Source organism: Pseudophryne corroboree, chromosome 6 (assembly GCF_028390025.1).
Source record: "Pseudophryne corroboree isolate aPseCor3 chromosome 6, aPseCor3.hap2, whole genome shotgun sequence".
Taxonomy (NCBI): Eukaryota; Metazoa; Chordata; class Amphibia; order Anura; family Myobatrachidae; genus Pseudophryne; species Pseudophryne corroboree.
Genome location: NC_086449.1, coordinates 40,250,642 through 40,266,517, shown reverse-complemented (window position 1 = coordinate 40,266,517; position 15,876 = coordinate 40,250,642). Strand labels below are relative to the sequence as shown.

The window sequence follows — 15,876 nt, the reverse complement described above, 5'->3', positions numbered from 1 at the left end:
AAAGTGTTAGTATGTGTTAATTAAAGGGAACGCAAAATCTGTATACAAAAAGTGATACACTAGTGACGGTGTAATTAAAAGACCTAAAGGATTAATAACAGTGTTAAGGGGGGTGCTAAATAAATATAATAGTGTGCTACCCCACAGCAGCCCAGCCACTCCAATCAGGGGGAACTGCACCCCAGACCCATTTCCAGTACTAATAATAATAATAATAATAATAGCCCTTCTGGGTCATACTAAATATAGTGCCACATGATAATGGCACCTAACAGATATACCCAAATTGAGAGCTAACTTACCTGGAGCCACCCCTGGGATCTCCATATGGCACTGTAGGAACCAGCATGCCCTCCAAACACTGGTCCCATCTATGCCTCTCATACTAGCAAAACAGAATGCAAGTTGCTCATATCAATTTGAATTGGAAGAGAAACTGGCAAGGCCGATATGAAAAAGCGGCGGGGGGGGGGGGGGGGGGGGGGCAACTCCTGAAACTCCAGCTTGTACCCTTGGGACACTATGTCTACGACGCAAGGATCCAGGGCTGATTGAACCAAGACCTGACTGAAGATCCGGAGACGGCCCCCCACCGGCACGGACTCCCGCAGGGGAGCCCCAGCGTCATGCGGTGGACTTGGTAGAGGCAGGGGAGGACTTTCGGTCCTGGGTGCCTGATCCTGCAGGCGACTTCTTTCCCCTTCCTCTACCCTTTGAAGCAAGGAAGGACGAGCCTTTACCTCGTTTGTATTTATTAGGTCGAAAGGACTGCATCTGTTGATGGGGTGCCTTTTTCTGTTGTGTGGGAACATAAGGAAGAAAAGATGACTTACCCGCAGTAGCGGTAGACACCAGGTCAGCCAGGCCGTCACCAAACAAGACACTACCTTTGAAGGGGAGAGCTTACATATTTTTCTTGGAGTCGGCATTTAGCATTCCATTGATGGATCCACAGCGCCCTCCTAGCCGAGACCGCCATGGCATTGGCTCTTGATCCCAAGAGGCCAACATCTCTCGCCGCATCCTTTAGGTAATTTGCAGCGTCCTTGATATAACCAAGAGTCAAAAGAATACTCTTTCTCAAGGGTATCCATATCAGAAGCTAAATTATCAGCCCATTTAGCAATAGCACTACTCACCCATACCGACACCACAGCAGGTCTGAGCAATGCACCAGTATTCACGAAGATGGCCTTCAAAGACGTCTCCAGCTTGCGATCCGCCGGATCCCTGAGAGCAGCCGTGTCAGGGGACGGAAGCGCCACCTTCTTGGACAAACGGGATAGAGCCTTGTCGACATTCGGAGACGACTCCCATTTCTCCCTGTCATCAGAGGGGAAAGGATACGCCATAAAAATTCTCTTGGGAATCTGCCACCTCTTGTCCGGCGACTCCCAAGCTTTTTCACAAAGAGCATTCATTTCATGAGAGGGGGGAAACTTCACCTCAGGTTTTTCCCTTTAAATAGGCAAATCCTTGTCTCCTGAACAGTAGGTTCGTCAGAGATACGCAAAACATCTTTAATAGCCACAATCATGTACTGAATACTCTTAACTACCATTGGGTGTAAAGTAGCCTCATTAAAATCGACATCGGAATCAGAGTCCGTGTCGGCATCCGTATCTATCATCTGGGTAAATTAACGTTTTTGTGACCCTGAGGGGGTCTGCACTTGAGCCAAAGTATCCTCCATGGATTTTCTCCATGTCTGTGTCTGAGAATCAGATTTATCCAGCCTCTTAGACAACAAAGCCACATTAGTATTAAGTGTACTCAACATAGCAACCCAATCAGCAGTCGGCTGTGCCGACAGAGCCATGTTCAGCTCCTTTTCTGCGCCCCCAGTAACTTCCTCCGGAGAGGAACACTCAGCCTCAGACATGCCGACACGAAGTACCGACACCCAACACACACACTGGCCAAATAAAGGGGACAGCCTACAGGGAAGCCTGGAGAGAGAAACAGAGGGAGTATGCCAGCTCACACCCCAGCGCCCATATACTACACCACAATAATATATGTCAGTAGCGCTGTATAACAACAATAAAAGCACCAAAAATATCTGTGTCGTCTCCCCCCCCCCCCCCTCCCGTTTTTGCTCCCTGTTACTTGCGAGGAGCCTGGAGGTCCGGGCCCAGCGTTCTCTGCAGTGGCTGTGGAGAGAAGAAAATGGCGCTGGTGAGCTGTGCGGCTAAGCCCCGCCCCTTCCCGGCGCGCTTCAGTCCCGCTCAAATTTAAATTTTTATACTGGCGGGGGTCTTATATACGGTGCCCGGGCACCGAATATGGCTTTTACCAGTTCTAAAAACCTCTGTAACTGCTGCCCTGGGCGCCCCCCCCCCCACCAGCGCCCTGCACCCTGTGAGTGCCGTTGGTGGTGTGTGTGGGAGCATGGTGCGCAGCGCTACCGCTGCGCTGTACCTCGTTACTGAAGTCTTCTGCCGTCACTGAAGTCTTCGGATCTTCTCATACTCACCCGGCTTCTTTCATCTGGCTTCTGTGAGGGGGGGTGACGGCGCGGCTCCGGGAACAAGCAGCTAGGCGAACCAAGTGATCGAACCCTCTGGAGCTAATGGTGTCCAGTAGCCTAAGAAGCAGAGCCCTTAACTAAGCAGAAGTAGGTCTGACTTCTCTCCCCTCAGTCCCACGATGCAGGGATCCTGTAGCCAGCAGGTCTCCCTGAAAATAAAAAAACCTAACAAAAGTCTTTCTAGAGAAACTCAGTAGAGCTCCCCTAGTGTGTGTCCAGTCACTCCTGGGCACAAAGTCTAACTGAGGTCTGGGGGAGGGGCATAGAGGGAGGAGCCAGTTCACACCCAGTCAAAGTCTTTTTAGTGTGCCCAAGCTCCTGCGGATCCAGTCTATACCCCATGATCCTTTTGGAGTCCCCAGCATCCTCTAGGACGTAAGAGAAATATAGCTATATAGTCAATAGATATAACAGTACACAGTAAGAACTGGATGTATATCACAGGGTAATTGTACTAGAAAACCCTAACTAAATGCACTCTTTCTTAACTAGCACTGTCTAAAAAGGCAGGTAGAATACTTAAGTGTCATGTAAAGTCACAGCACTGACAACCAGGCGGCTTTACACAGGAGGATTTGCCCAAGCAGTCCCAGGAACAATGAAGCTGAGGGATAATGGCGCCCAGACAGTGACAGGGAGTGAGGGAGACAGATATGCAGCTCCAGGGCGGGAACATTTGCGGGAAATGGCGCCATGGGGCTGGGGGAGGGGCTTCAGGTCTAAGCCTTATCCCCCTGCTGGCAAAACCACCGGGTACTGTGGGCTACTGAAAATGGTTTAGAGAGAAAACCTGACCTGCACCCATGCCCTGGTGATCTAGTGGGATCACCTGTACTGCCACAGTGTCCACCGCCAGCGCGCGCGGCCCGCCTCCCACTGACCACGCCAGATCGCGATAAAGACCGAAGCGCGGCCACGTGATCCCGGAGAGCGCCAGTCGTGTGTGTCTGACGTGAAGAAAACCGGTGCCTCCTGCTGTAGTTACCCGGCAACCAGGGCTCGGGAGTGTACAGCGCCGCTGGGGAGAGCTGGAGCTGCAGCAGTGAATGTCACAAGACATTTACCACCGCTGCTGCCCTTGAAGTCTTCACTTTTTTCTTCAAAAAAAGCTCTACTTAGGGCTGACTGGAGCAGCCCCTCTGTTATGTGCCTGCTTACTGCAGCACCAACTACAAAACTGAGCTCCTGTGCAGGGAGGCGGGGTTATAGAGGAGGCGGCGCTGTGCATTCTGGGAACAGTCAAAGCTTTGAGCCTGTTGGTGCCTCGGATCAAGATCCTACTCTACACCCCTATGTCTATTCCTTGTGGAGCCCAGTGTACCCTGCAGCAGAAATATATATATATATATATATATCTTTGTTGTCTGGCACTCACATAGCTAAACTAACATGCCCCGGTGCCCTGATTCTACAAGCGCTCAATGGTCTATATTAGTAAAGAATCACATGACCCCAAGTCCTTCTTAGCTCAAAGTTTCGGTGTTTCCACCTTTATCAAGAACTCTCGTGAATCGTGTGATTTTTTACTAATATAGACCATTTAGTGCCGCCATTTGCACCTGGTATAACATGGGCATCTGTTTCCCGGGAGGGCACTGTGGCAAGCTTTGCTATATTATTGGAGTGCCAGCCTTTTTCTTGTGCTGGGCGGCGCAGAACCTCCTCCTCACTGTCAGGGCTGTCATTGTGTGCTCGCGGCGTGCTGCTCGGCCACTGCTGGTTCAGCTGTCTGCGCTCCACGTCAGGTGGTATGGATATGAAAGCCACCTGACGCGGAAGCACTAACAGCTGAATCGGCAGTGGCCGGGCAGCAGCAATGGGATGAGGGTGCGCAGCTACTGCAGAGACTGAGACAAGGTTGTCTCCGTCTCTGAAAAATTATTTGGTCTGTCAGGTGGGGTTCTGGGTACTCGGAACCCCCCCTTCCCCCACCTGCGCTACTGCCTTACAAAGAAACAGGGATCAAATCAGGGGCGCTTTAAGAGAGGAGTAGGCCCGTGTTCAGCCCCCTCCTCTCTGCCCGGAGCGATGTAGAGTCGCATGTGCAGATCTCCGGGAAAATGGTGCGGCGGCCATTTTCCCTGAGATTTCTCTACTGCGCATGCGCAGAACTCCGTGATAATGGCCGCTGAGCCATTTTCACTGTGTTCTAATAGCGCTGCGGATGCCGGCGCTGGACTTCGGAGGGGTGAGTTTTTTAAAATAAGAATTTACTTACCGATAATTCTATTTCTCGGAGTCCGTAGTGGATGCTGGGGTTCCTGAAAGGACCATGGGGAATAGCGGCTCCGCAGGAGACAGGGCACAAAAGTAAAGCTTTTCCGATCAGGTGGTGTGCACTGGCTCCTCCCCCTATGACCCTCCTCCAGACTCCAGTTAGGTACTGTGCCCGGACGAGCGTACACAATAAGGGAGGAATTTTGAATCCCGGGTAAGACTCATACCAGCCACACCAATCACACCGTACAACTTGTGATCTAAACCCAGTTAACAGTATGATAACAAAAGGAGCCTCTGAAAGACGGCTTCCTACAACAATAACCCGATTTTTGTAACAATAACTATGTACAAGTATTGCAGAATAATCCGCACTTGGGATGGGCGCCCAGCATCCACTACGGACTCCGAGAAATAGAATTATCGGTAAGTAAATTCTTATTTTCTCTATCGTCCTAGTGGATGCTGGGGTTCCTGAAAGGACCATGGGGATTATACCAAAGCTCCCAAACGGGCGGGAGAGTGCGGATGACTCTGCAGCACCGAATGAGAGAACTCCAGGTCCTCTTTTTGCCAGGGTATCAAATTTGTAGAATTTTACAAACGTGTTCTCCCCCGACCACGTAGCTGCTCGGCAGAGTTGTAATGCCGAGACCCCTCGGGCAGCCGCCCAAGATGAGCCCACCTTCCTTGTGGAATGGGCATTTACATATTTTTTGCTGTGGCAAGCCTGCCACAGAATGTGCAAGCTGAATTGTACTACAAATCCAACGAGCAATAGTCTGCCCAGAAGCAGGAGCACCCAGCTTGTTGGGTGCATACAGGATAAACAGCAAGTCAGATTTCCTGACTCCAGCCGACCTGGAAACTATATTTTCAGGGCCCTGACAACATCCAGCAACTTGGAGTCCTCCAAGTCCCTAGTAGCCGCAGGTACCACAATAAGCTGGTTCAGGTGAAACGCTGACACCACCTTAGGGAGAAACTGGGGACGAGTCCACAGCTTTGCTCTGTCCGAATGGACAATCAGATATGGCTTTGTGAGATAAAGCCGCCAATTCTGACACTCGCCTGGCCGAGGCCAGGACCAACAGCATGGTCGCTTTCCATGCGAGATATATCAAATCCACAGATTTGAGTTGTTTAAACCAATGTGATTTTAGGAATCCCAAACTACGTTGAGATCGCCCAGTGCCACTGGAGACATCAAAAGGGGGTTGTATATGCAGTACTCCCTTAACAACTTCTGGACTTCAGGAACTGAAGCCAATTTCTTTCTGGAAGAAAATCGACCGGTCGAAATTTGAACCTTAATGGACCCCAATTTGAGACCCATATACACTCCTGTTTGCAGGAAATGTAGGAATTAACCTAGTTGAAATTCTTCCGTGGAGCCTTCCTGGCCTCACACCATGGAACACATTTTCACCTAAGCAGTGATAATGTTGTGCGGTCACCTCCTTCCTGGCTCTGACCAGGGTAGGGATGACCTCTTCCGGAATGCCTTTTTCCCTTAGGATCCGGCGTTCACCCGTCAACGCGGCTGCGGTAAGTCATGGAACAGACATGATTCTTGCTGAATCAAGATCCGTTCTAGTATCTCTTGAAGTTCCGGGTACCAAGTTCTTCTTGGCCAAACCGGAGCCACGAGTATAGTTCTTACTCCTCTCCTTCCTATCATTCTCCCTACACTGGGTATGAAAGGCAGAGGAGGGAACACATACACCGACTGGTACACCCACGGTGTTACCAGAGCGTCCCAGCTATTGCCTGAGGGTCTCTAGACCTGGCGCTTCATGTGGGACGCCATCATAACCACCTTTGGTCTTTCCCAACGGTTTACAAACATGTGGAAACTTCCAGATGAAGTTCCCACTTTTCCGGGTGGAATTCATTCATGCTGAGGAAATCTTCCTAGTTGTCCACTCCCGGAATGAACACTGCTGACAGTGTTATCACATGATTTTTCGCCCAGCGAAGAATCCTTGCTGTCATTGCCCTCCTGCTTCTTGTGCCGCCCCGTCTGTTTACGTGGGCGACTGCCATGATGATGTCCTACTGGATCAGCACCGGTTGACTTTGAAGCAGAGGTCTTCCTAGGCTCAGAGCATCGTAAATTGCCCTTAGCTCCAGTATATTCATGTGGAGAGAAATCTCCAGACTTGACCACACTTCCTTGGAAATTTCTTCCCTGTGTGACTGTTCCCCAGCCTCTCAGGCTGGCATCCGCGGTCACCAGAACACAGTCCTGAATGCTGAATGTGCTGCCCTCTAGAAGATGAGCACTCTGCAGCCCCCACAGAAGAGACACCCTTGTCCTTGGAGACAGGGTTATCCGCTGATGCATCTGAAGATGCGATCCGGACCATTCGTCCCGCAAATCCCCCTGAAAAGTTTTTGCGTGAGATCTGCCGAATGGAATCGCTTCGTAAGAAGCCACCATTTTTCCCAGGACTCCTGTGCATTGATGCACTGATACTTGGCCTGGTTTTAGGAGGTTTCTGACTAGGTCGGATAACTCCCTGGCTTTCCCCTCCAGGAGAAATACCTCTTTCTGGACTATGCCCAGAATCATTCCTAGGAACAGCAGACGTATCATCGGAAAACAGCTGCGATTTTTGGAATATTTAGAATCCACTCGTGCTGTCGTAGAACTACTTTAGATAGTTCTTTTCCGACCTCCAACTGTTCTCTGGAAACTTGCCCCTTTCAGGATATCGTCCAAGTAAGGGATAATTAAGATGCCTTTCTTCTTTTAAGAATCATCTTTTCGGCCATTACCTTGGTAAAGGCCCGGGGTGCCGTGGATAATTCAACGGCAGCGTCTGAAACTGATATTGACAGTTCTGTATCACGAACCAGAGGTACCCTTGTTGAGAAGGGCAAATTTGGACATGGAGGTAATCCGTGATGTCCAGGGACACCATATAGTCCCCTTTTTTCCGGTTCTCTATCACTGCTCTGAGTGACTCCATCTTGATTTGAACCTTTTTATGTAAGTGTTCAAAGATTTCAGATTTAGACTATGTCTCACCAAGCCGTCTGGCTTCAGTACCACAATATAGTGTGGAAGACTAATACCCTTTTCCTTGTTGTAGGAGGGGTACTTTGATTATCACCTGCTGGAAATACAGCTTGTGAATTTTTTCCCAATACTGCCTCCCTGTCGGAGGGAGCCGTTGGTAAAGCAGGCTTCAGGAACCTGCGAGGAAAAAATGTCTCGACTCTCCAATCTGTACCCCTGGGATAATACTTGTACGATCTAGGGGTCAACTTGCGAGTGATCCCACTGCGCGCTGAGACTCTTGAGACTACCCCCCCCCACCTCACCTGAGTCCGCTTGCACGGCCCCAGCGTCACGCTGAGGACTTGGCAGACGCGGTGGAGGGCTTCTTTTCCTGGGAAGGGGCTGCCTGCTGCAGTCTACTTCCCTTTCCTCTATGTCTGGGCAGATATGACTGGCCTTTTGCCTGCTTGCCCACATGGGAAACGGAAGGATTGAGGCTGAAAAGACAGTGTCTTTTTCTGCTGAGATGTAACTTGGGGTAAAAAGGTTGGATTTCCCAGCTGTAGCCGTGGCCCCCAGGTCCGATGGACCGACCCCAAATAACTCCTTCCCTTTATACGGCAATACTTCCATGTGCCGTATGGGATCTGTATCACCTGACCACTGTCGTGTCCATGACATCTTCTGGGAGATATGGACAACGCACTTATCTTGATGCCAGAGTGCAAATATCCCTCTGTGTATCTCGCATACATATATATAGAATGCATCCTATTAAATGCTCTATATCAATAAAATATTTTTAGTCAGGGAATTCGACCAAGCCAACCCAGCACTGCATCTCCAGGCTGATGGCGATCGCTGGTCGCAGTATAACCACCGTATGTGTGTATATACTTTTTAGGATATTTTTCCAGCTGCCTATCAGCTGGCTCCTTGAGGGCGGCCGTATCTGGAGACGGTAACGCCACTTGATAAGCGTGTGAGCGCCTTATCCACCCTAAGGGGTGTTTCCCAACGCGCCCTAACTTCTGGCGGGAAAGGGTATAACGCCAATATTTGCTATCGGGGTAAACCCACGCATCATCACACACTTCATTTTATTTTATCTGATTCAGGAAAAACTACAGGTAGTTTTTTCACTCCCACATAATACCCTTTTTTGTGGTACTTGTAGTATCAGAAATATGTAACACCTCCTTCATTGCCCTTAACGTGTGGCCCTAATGAGGAATACGTTTGTTTATTCACCGTCGACACTGGATTCAGTGTCCGTGTCTGTGTCTGTGTCGACCGACTGAGGTAATTGGGCGTTTTTTTAAAAACCCCTGACGGTGTTTCTGAGACGCCTGGACCGGTACTAATTGTTTGTCGGCCGTCTCATGTCGTCAACCGACCTTGCAGCGTGTTGACATTCTCACGTAATTCCCTAAATAAGCCATCCATTCCGGTGTCGACTCCCTAGAGAGTGACATCACCATTACAGGCAATTTCTCCGCCTCCTCCAACATCGTCCTCATACATGTCGACACACACGTACCGACACACAGCACACACACCTGGAATGCTCTGACAGAGGACAGGACCCCACTAGCCCTTTGGAGAGACAGAGGGAGAGTTTGCCAGCACACACCAAAAAACGCTATAATTACATAGGGACAACCTTATATAAGTGTTTCTCCCTAATAGCATCTTTATATATATATTTATATCGCCAATTAGTGCCCCCCTCTCTGTTTAAACCCTGTTTCTGTAGTGCAGTGCAGGGGAGAGCCTGGGAGCCTTCTCTCCAGCCTTTCTGTGAGAGAAAAAATGGCGCTGTGTGCTGAGGAGATAGGCCCCGCCCCTTTTCCGGCGGGCTCGTCTCCCGCTCTTTAGTGAAGTTTGGCAGGGGTTAAATATCTCCATATAGCCTCTGGGGGCTATATGTGAGGTATTTTTAGCCAGTATATAGGTTTACATTTGCCTCCCAGGGCGCCCCCCCCCAGCGCCCTGCACCCTCAGTGACAGCGTGTGAAGTGTGCTGAGAGGAAAATGGCGCACAGCTGCAGTGCTGTGCGCTACCTTTAGAAGACTGTCAGAGTCTTCAGCCGCCGATTCTGGACCTCTTCTAACTTCAGCATCTGCAAGGGGGCCGGCGGCGCGGCTCCGGTGACCATCCAGGCTGTACCTGTGATCGTCCCTCTGGAGCTGATGTCCAGTAGCCAAGAAGCCAATCCATCCTGCACGCAGGTGAGTTCACTTCTTCTCCCCTCAGTCCCTCGTTGCAGTGATCCTGTTGCCAGCAGGACTCACTGTAAAATAAAAAACCTAAGCTAAACTTTCTCTAAGCAGCTCTTTAGGAGAGCCACCTAGAATTGCACCCTTCTCGGCCGGGCACAAAAATCTAACTGGAGTCTGGAGGAGGGTCATAGGGGGAGGAGCCAGTGCACACCACCTGATCGGAAAAGCTTTACTTTTGTGCCCTGTCTCCTGCGGAGCCGCTATTCCCCATGGTCCTTTCAGGAACCCCAGCATCCACTAGGACGATAGAGAAAAATAGGTGCAGTGTGTGCGGTGGGGGCCCGCACTGGACTCAGGGGCCTGTGTGCACCCATTATAGAAACGCCAGTGGATCAAATAGGGTTAAAAAGGGGGCAGACTAGATGGGCCAAGGTGGTTATCTACCGTCACATTCTATACTTCTATGCTATTCCTGAGGAAAGTGGAGGACCATTGTGACATAAGTAATAATATCCTTGTGAGGCGTTCAGGAAAAACGGGGTGATACATGACACGTCACAATATTTGGGCTGTCCCACTATTCGGACACTGTCTTGCTGTCCCTCCTGCAGGTTACAGTGTCCCACGGGCTGGGGGGACAGTTGGGAAAACCAGTGATCACCGCTGCTCTGCAAAGCAACCGGTGATCACTGAATGCGCAAGTCATCTGAGCAGTGCAGAGAGGAGAGGAAGGGGCTGCTCGCGGAGCGCTGGGCACGCTCCTAAAACAGCAAAAAACGGGGATCGGAGCACGAGGCCCCGCCCCTTCTCTGGAGGACATGCCCCTTTTCTCGAGGCACTACCCCTTTTCTGGCCGCAGCAGCGCCTCCGATTCCGCGTGTCCCACAATGTCAGATACAAAAGTTGGGAGGGGTATATATATATATATATATATATATGTGTGTGTGTATGTATGTATATATATATATATATATATATATATATATATATGTATATATACACATATATATATATATATACACATATATATAGATCTTCAGATCTATATATAGATATATGATTTTTATATAGATCTATATATATATATTTATATATTATATAAACAGCTGCAGACAGCTGTCCCCTCCATGTGACCTATTATGTATTGTTGTCACTCAGTCAGGTTAGTCACATAGAATTACACAAAAGCGCGGGAACATCCCTCACTCCCCAGCTCCCATAGGCTGCCCGGGAACACGTGACCTCTGTCAGTGAGGGGGAGCGACTGAAGCCGGAGACCACGCGCTGATTGGCTCGGCAGTCTCAGAAACAGTTGCTAAGGGCGGAGCCAGCAGCCCCACGGTGACCGGCAGCCAATAGGAGGGCGGAGAGGGGGAAAAGCCCGCGAAACGAGAAAGCCCGCGAAAAGAAGCAGCAGCAGCAACTGAGAGCAGCGTCCGGTCAGCCGCACCACACAGACAGCGGGATCTTCAGCCGCCATGCCACCCCGGGACTACCAGGCCGAGAAAGGTATGCAAGCGTGCGGACAGGGGGGAGACTATCATACACTCCGGAGAGTCGGCAGCTTTGTCCGGTGTCGCTGGAGCTGGTCACAGCCGCCGCCACCAGCAGAGGGCGCCCTCCGGCCCGGCACAGCGACTTTCTCCCCTGTCCCAGGGAGCGCGGTCAACGGGGACTGCTGTACACTCACCCGTCCGGGTCACTGCACCCGCACAGCCCGGGATCACCTCATACGGGGTCCGATCCCCGCCCGGCGTCACTACCAGCCGGCGCCAGCTTCATCCTTGCTGCTACTACTACTTCCGCTTCCGGGTCACCTGACCGCCCCATGTGTACCCTTATCTGCTCCTGCTGTACAGTGTATATACACACCGCCAGTATATGTTATATACATCCCCCACCTGTGCAGGCCTGGCCGACCTGTGCCTCTCCAGCTGCTGTAAGACTAAAAGTCCCAGCATGCCCTGCCACAGTAGTGCTATTGGGTCAGGGATGGGGAACCTTAGGCCCTCCAGCTGATGTTAAACTACACATCCCAGCATGCCTTGTTACAGTTTTGCTATTTGGCTGTGCTAAAACTTGCAGGGTATGCTGGGATGTGTAGTTCTACAGCTGGAGGGCCGAAGGTTCCCTATCCCTGTATTAGGGGATGCTGTGGTAGGGCATGCTGGGACTTGTAGTCTTAACAGCTGGAGAGAGCCACAGGTCGGCCAAGCCTGGTAGACTACAGTATATTTTCCGCCTGTATAACAAAATCTCTCTCTCTCTCTCTCTCTCTCTCTCTCTCTCTCTCTCTCTCTCTCTCTCTCTCTCTCTCTCTCTCTCTCTCTCTCTCTCTCCCCCCACCACTTGCAAGGGCCCTTTTAAGTGAGAACTGCATCATTTTCAGTGGTTGGAGCTCCTGGCGGGCTGCCAGTCTTTAGGGCTCTCCTTCTGTAGTCACCTCTGTTGCTGTAAAGTGAGCTGTCACTTTGCAGCATCACTGTATTGCGCCGCAGGTCACCGGTACAGCCGAGAGCCCCAATGACCAGCAGCCCGTGCCGATCACCAGTTCCTGGGTTGGTATGATTATTGTTTTTGTTTTACACAGTGATCAGCTCGTGTCTCCATTGGAGACGCACAGTTGATCACACTGCTGGGTCACCGCTCATCTTTCACTACCTAGGGGCAAAGAAAGCATTGCAAAAGTACAGGTTCTGCGGTGAGCCCTCTGATAATGCTGTCTCAGTGCTCACTGCAATACTCCCTTCACATTAACATATTTTTTCACTTTTACTAAAATAATCTGCCCAATTATAAGTAAGATTTAAACTGGGTACACACCTGGCCAACATGTCGGTGGACCAGGTAAGTGTATACACCGATCAGCTGCCTGATGTATTGGGCAGGGCAGCATTTTAATTGCCTGCACAGCTGTGACGCCTTTTTGGGCAGTTCCTGTTCTCCCTGAGCTGCAGAACATATCGGTAGTTTCCAGAGATGCCAGGCAGAATCATTGCTTGGGAGATGATCATACAGGCAGGTATGGTTGGTGTAATGGTCAGCATTAATGTCTCACAGAAGTATTTTCTCCCCATACCTGCGTGGGTTTCCTCCGTGTGCTCAGGCTTCCTCCCACAATCCCAAAATGTACTGGTAGGTTCATTGGCTCGCGACAAAAATGAACCCTAGTGTGTAAGTTGTGTATTCGACCCTTATACTGTTGCGTTTCTAACTATGAATATAGAATGCTTAAATAACAATATAATAGCGGCTTGTGAATGACCTCCTCGCCTCTCTTCTCTTCCCAGAAAAACTGAAAACGTTCCTGCAGGAATTCTACAAGGATGATGAGTTTGGGAAGAAGAACTTCAAGTATGGAACACAGCTGGTGAGTCTGATTTGCTTTTGGAAAACACTTGTGATATTTTCTTTTTCATCCACTAGGGGTCACTGGAGTACTCTTGGGATATGGACGGGCGCAGCCGAACAAAGGCACTGAATATTTAAATTTAGGACTCTCCCCCCTCCATATCCCCGAGTACCTCAGTGTACGACCCCAGTGTTTTTTCGGTGCTCACAGCACTAACATCGGCTTGTGGGATTCCCACACTTGTTGGAAGATTTTAATAATTTTTCATTTTTATTTTTAATTTTTTTTTTTTAAAAGCACATCCCTTCCCAGTTTCAAGAAAAACATGGGTCCGGGATAGTGCCGCTGCACGGGCTGCGCATGGCGTGTCGGTCCTCACAAAGAGCACCCTCACAGCCACAGGCAGCCCACTGCTCCTGCAAAGAGCAGCCAGGACTAGAGAGCTGGACGGAGCTTACACAGAAGAAGCCCCGTCGCAGCCATAGATCACTGGAAAGCTGACTGAAAGCTGGACGGAGCTTACACATAGAAGCCCCGTCACAGCCAGGACTACAGAGCTGAACGGAGGCTTACACAGAGAAGCCCCGTCACAGCCAGGAGTCACATCACTGAAGCTGGACGGAGCTTACACATAAGAAGCCCCGTCACAGCCAGGAGTTCTATCACTGAAGCTGGACGGAGCTTACACAGAAGAAGCCCCGTCACAGCCATGACTCACAAGAAGCTGGACGGAGCTTACACAGAAGAAGCCCCGTCACAGCCATGACTCACAAGAAGCTGGACGGAGCTTACACAGAAGAAGCCCCGTCACAGCCAGGAGTTCTATCACTGAAGCTGGACGGAGCTTACACAGAAGAAGCCCCGTCACAGCCAGGAGTTCTATCACTGAAGCTGGACGGAGCTTACACATAAGAAGCCCCGTCGCAGCCATGATGAAGAGCAAGCAAGGTAGGCTGGGGAACGGGGCGGTCAGCGCAGGCTGCCGCCCCGCTATGTTGGGGGTAATATGCTGTTTAGCCCGCCAAGCCCAGCCGCTAAGCCGCCCGTCCCAGCGCTCCGTTCGGCACCTCCGTCCGGCCGCCCAGCAGGGGGGGAAGCCATACGCCGCAGACACTCTCAGTTTAACCGCCGCTCCGCCGGCCGCCCAGGCAGGCTTCCCGCAGAGAGTTCGGCCGCCCAGCTCCGTCCGGCCGCCCAGCGCCATACCGCATACGTTCCCTCATTCTCAGCAGAGATGGTGACAAATGCAGGCTTCCCGCACACAGCGTTACAGGGGGAAAGGCACGCTGGAAGCTGGCGGGTCAAATATAGAACAGCAGCAGGGTATATGTATATATATGTCACAGATTTATAATACCTGTCCTGGCAGTAATAGGCTATGAGTCTATATTACTGTCTGTGATTTTCACAGTATAATAGGCTATTGAGCCTATATTAAGGGCTGTGATTAACACTGTATAATAGGTTATTCAGCCTATTTATTAATCTGTGATTATCACTGTATAATAGGCTATGGAGCCTATATTAAAGTCTGTGGTTATTACTGTATAATAGGCTTTTGAGCCTATTTTAATGCTGTATAAGTATATTAATGTCTGTAATTATCATAGGCTATTGAGCCTATATATATATTTATTCATAGACATGTGTTGTACTCGGCCTGTGATTATACTGTATAATAGGCTATATTAACACGAAAACATTTGTAATTTGTTCTGTGATTATCAGAGTCAGCATGGCAAAGGGGCCATTTTAACCATGCTTCCTGTTTTCCAGTTTGTAATTCTGGAACATTCCTGCCCTACATCTCTAAGCCACCAGAGGCGCAGGGGTGTTAGTGGGAATTTGGTTCGGGTTTCACATGCCCATGTGAACTGTTTTTCACATAAAGAATACTCTGTTTTCTCTTCACATCGAATAAATCTTTCGTTTTTTACTAAAGATTTCCGTAGAGAGAAACAACCTTGAGTTTCATATAAATATGCTGTTCAGCAATAAAATATATATATGACACATAACAATAAGTCGTGCAAGTGTCTGTCCGTTGCCTATTGTGGTGTCTGTCTGCATAGCGAGTAAGGCTCTAGAGCAGACTAAAAATAATTTAAAAATTCAAATTAAAAGAGCGGAGTTACTCCGCAAGCTCTAACAAAAGACAGTCTTTCCAAAGGGCCAATTTCCCTTTGGGTACCAGAGTGTTTATTTGACTGGTCTTATAATTTAATGCACGATTCTATGTCAAATCTCACATCAATAACTACAAGTGAGAAGGGTACATTAGTCCAGCGCTCAGATAGTGCGGGGTTTTTGACAACCATACATTGCTAAATCCCAGTGAGTCACTGTCTCTATTTTTACAGAGACTGAGTAGACTCTAACCTCTATTTAATCGTTTCCAAAATGACGCGATCCGCCATTGGTAAATGCGTCTGTGTCGAGTCACTAGACTCTATGTATGGAAACAAGGACGATCACTGTTTAAAGAAGCTGCAGAGTATATCTGTAAAGCTTCTGCTAACGCCGGTCACTTTCATCGTCGCTAGTTTA

At 49.6% G+C, this 15,876-nt stretch overlaps 1 protein-coding gene and 1 pseudogene across 1 annotated transcript in view; one reads left to right on the top strand and one right to left on the bottom strand.

Moving 5' to 3' along the window:
• AP4M1 (adaptor related protein complex 4 subunit mu 1) overlaps positions 1 to 11,793 on the bottom strand; it is an 80,225-nt gene extending 68,432 nt beyond the window's left edge. The window contains exon 1 of the mRNA XM_063930904.1: positions 11,668 to 11,793. The gene's annotated coding sequence lies outside the window, so the exon portion shown is untranslated. The remainder of the gene's footprint in view (positions 1 to 11,667) is intronic.
• A 3,428-nt stretch (positions 11,794 to 15,221) lies between these two features.
• LOC134938753 (U5 spliceosomal RNA) lies at positions 15,222 to 15,324 on the top strand (annotated as a pseudogene).
• Positions 15,325 to 15,876: the final 552 nt, after the last annotated feature.